At 36.9% G+C, this 4,011-nt stretch overlaps 1 protein-coding gene across 1 annotated transcript in view; it reads left to right on the top strand.

Moving 5' to 3' along the window:
• Positions 1-815: 815 nt before the first annotated feature.
• LOC310937045 (polycomb protein SCMH1-like) overlaps positions 816-4,011 on the top strand; it is a gene marked incomplete at its 3' end in the record, with an annotated part of 27,954 nt that continues 24,758 nt past the window's right edge. The window contains exon 1 of the mRNA XM_083901237.1: positions 816-885. The remainder of the gene's footprint in view (positions 886-4,011) is intronic.

Here is a 4,011-nt window from a genome sequence, read left to right as displayed (position 1 = left end):
TACAACAAAGAACTGCTCCTCTGCTCACCCCCTCCCTTCCCTGAGCGCTACGGTATCCGCAGCTGGTCAAATGTCGTCCTCGTCGTCTTTCTCCGTGTCAGCAGATGAGGTTCGTGAGGCGAGGGAGAGGGCGGAGCTACCGCGGCCGTAGCAGACGAAGCGGAGAGAGAGGAGGCGGGACTTCAGCTACAAGTAAAGAGACGCTTGATTTGTTCTCTCGCGTTTGTCCTTACAGGCTCCGGTAGAAACATGGCGTCTCTCTGCTAACAGTGACTATGCAACCGCGGTCCGCGGTCATGTTATTTTACATGACTTTTTGAAACACTACGAAAATGAAACAAAACTATTATACAGCGACTAGACAATGCAGGAGCACATAATATGTATAAAAAAGTGGATTTTGGGTTATATAAACCCATAAATACTACACAGTGTCCCTTTAAGAGATATGCAAATATTTTCAACTGATCCTTGTTCAGGGTCATACCGACTATTATGATGGTAAATTTCAAGTCATTCAGAGATATTTTTTGTTTTTGAGAAGAAAGTCAGCTCACTGTCAAAGTGCATCAGGACAAATGGATCATGTCCTGATTTTCAAAAATTAGTTTAAATTATTCATTAAGAGACAACCTCAGACGAATATAGTATCGTTTTTACTCTTTATAATAATAATAATTTAGATCTGATTCATTATTCCTCTCGCTTTTTTTACTCTCTTGTTATTATTGTGTGTATTTTTTTCCTTTTTTTTCTTCCCCTTCAGTAAAAATATGAATTACAGCACTGCGTTGTGGACATGCGCGGTGCTGCAGCGAACATGGCGGCCTGCATCTGATAGAAAGTGAGGGTTCTCCCATCAAAGCCCTGCTGCAGCGGTGCTCGGTACGTCTATGTCTCCTTCTTATTCTTATTATCCTCGAGTGTGTGTTTCATTCCACGCTGGGAATGAAACGTGGTCACCTTCCTTTTTTTTTTTGCTGCGTGTGTATGTGTGAGTGAGTGTGTACAGTCCACGCAGACACTGTGTATGTGTGTGTGTGTGTGTGTGTGTGTGTGTAACAGGAGCGTGTTTATGGAGAATTCTCCCGTGCAGCTCGTGTAACTCTGCAGTTTTGCTCCCGGTGTTTCCTGTTTCCCTGCAGGACGTTACAGTGTTACCACACAGACGTGTACTTTGTGTCGCTGCCTCCTTGTTGTGTTGTTTTCGCGTCGCCTCTGAACAATCGGCGCCGTCCCGCCCACAAAATGTGACCATCACCCGAACGAAAATGCGTCACACGCACTTTTATCCACATTCAATGTTTTTTTTTTTTTTCTGCCACATCAGCTTTTTTTTATTTACTATATTATTTTATTTAACCACCAAAAACTGGACTATCTCTCTCTATATATATGTAGATAGAGATTAAATATGAACGAAAATAATCTGAGTGATCAGCTCTGCGTCACATGAAGCATCTACAGTGCTGGTATTTTGTTATGAAACACACACACACACACACACTGATGAGTGAGTGAATACAATTACGGTGAATGACGGTGTCATCGTGGAGGTGACGCCCTGCCTGCAGCCGCTCACAGCAGCAGCATCAGTAACAGCAGGGATTAACGCTGGGTGACATTACTGCAAAATATGGAAATAGATCCAATACCATGTGAAAACGAGGCTTAATCTAATAAAATGATAATCATAAACTAGCAATAAAAAAAATGTGTAGATTTCATACCACTTCAGAGATAGACCAATCATCTCATTACAGGGTATTTTCATCCTGGATTACTCCAAAATGACCCAGTAAAAGTCTCCTCCACAATATATAATCTAATAATATCTGTGGATTAAATCCCAATTCAAAACTGGACAAATAACCGATTCTTTTTTACGATGGAGTACTTCATAGTATTTCTCAAAGTTGTACAAGATGTATTAAATCTGATTCAATGAAAATCACAAACTCGACACTGGATTATTTACAGAAATACGCACTGAAAAGAATGTCATACTATTTATGCTTAGAGTAATTTGTCCAATAAAATTATAAACAACTAATAAAAGTAGAATTGTGCATTTCATACCACTTCAAAGGGAACTTTGACCCAATATTACACCAAAATACCTACTTAAGTACTTATTTTCAAGCAGTAAAAAGTAAAATCTAAAAGAGTCTGTGGTTTTAATCCCACTTCAAAACTGGACAAATAATCTTAATAATAATCAAACATTTTTGACTGGATTACTTCATAGTATTTCTAAAAGTAGTGCAAGAAGTATTCAGTCAGATTCAAGGAAAATCACAGTAAAAAAAAAAGATCGGAGGGAACTTTGACCCTGGATTATTTACAAAAATACACACTAAAAAAACTTCATACTATTTTGTGTTTAAAAGTAATTTGTCCATTTAAATTATAATATATCATTTCATACCACCTCAAAGAAAGGCAAATATTTCCTAAATGGCACTTTGACCCCTGATTACACCGAAATAGCCAGTTAAAGTACTTCATATGATTTACGTATGAAGTACAAGAAGTACTTTGTCCAATAAAATGAAATAATAAAACTGTTTTAACTGTCTTAAAACATAAAAGCTGCTAAAATATGGTTTTGGATTGTTGAAGAGATAGTTAGTCTTTCTTTCGTTCTTTCCTTGGAGAAAAACAGGCGCGTACAGATTAACTTTTACTAATGTTTTATTGCCGTCTGTTTTTCAACAACATTGCTGCTCACAGACCTTTTTTTTTTTTTTTAAATACATTTTTATTGTACAGATTATTCACTATTTATACTGTTCTGTGTATTTATCTCAACAATTTATAGTGTTTTGTTTGTTCCAAAGCTGAAAAGCTGAAAGTTACCAAACAAAATTCTGTATTGTGTGTGCATATATAATGACAATAAAAATATATTGAATATTAACCTCAAATCAAATTATAGCATGTGTTGCCTCTGGTTTATCACTTACCAGAACACATACAGTATTAATGACAACTACTTATTGTTAATTTCATGTTTTGGTTTGTTGACGAGTTGGTTGTTGGTTGGTTTCATGTGTATTTGTTTGTGCAAATCCCCAAATCAAATGATGACGTGGTTAATGGAATGACACCAATGTTTCACAGACAGAACCCAAAGTTGTGACTCCGCTTAAACAGATTTGTACAGAACGTAAATCTGGTTTTATTTGGACATAAAAACTAATTTACACGCAGCCCAATGTGTTTGAGGATAATAACAGCAAAACAAAAAAATGTACAGTTAAATCTAGAGCTGCAACTAACGATTATTTTCGTAATCGATTAATCTGTCGATTATTTTCTCGATTAATCGATGAATCTTTTGGTTCATAAAATGGCAGAAAATGTTAAAAACAGTTGATCAGCGTTTGTCAAACCTGGAAATGACGATGTTCTTGAATGTCTTGTTTTGTCCACAAACCAAAATTATTCAGTTTTAATTATTTCTTTTTTATGTGGAGCAAAGAAACCAAGAAAATTTTCACATTTAAGAAGCTAAAAGAATCAGAAATCTTGTTTTAATAATGAAAAAAGCTTCAAACCGATTAATCGATTATCAAAATAGTTGGCGATTAATTTAGTAATCGATTAATAATCGATTCATCGATTAATCGTTTCAGCTCTAGTTAAATCATTAATTGTCTTAACGTAAATGGTTTAAAAAGTAACTCCTCACATCAAACAGTAACCAGTTCCTCTGAAACCAGGTCTCGGGGTGTTTTTTTTTTGCAGATCCTCTCGCTGCTCACGTTTGTGACCATCATTCTAATCCCACATCAGTGGCTGCGTAAGTGGAAATGGAGGTCGTAAAAGTTAAGTGCTTCCTCCGTCGGCCGGGCCGTTTTTTTTTTGTGTCTGACCCTCTTCAGTGAGACAGACAGACCAGAGCAAACACTGAGGCAGTCTGAAGCCCAGAGAAGCAGAGCAGGAATCCTTTTCATGTCGGCCTGCAGATGTCCCACATCCACACGTCTTAATGGCTTTTTATGGCAG

The sequence above is a fragment of the Microchirus variegatus genome (assembly GCF_963457635.1).
Source record: "Microchirus variegatus genome assembly, chromosome: 14".
NCBI classification, from domain to species: Eukaryota; Metazoa; Chordata; class Actinopteri; order Pleuronectiformes; family Soleidae; genus Microchirus; species Microchirus variegatus.
This window is presented reverse-complemented; position numbering and strand designations above follow the sequence as displayed.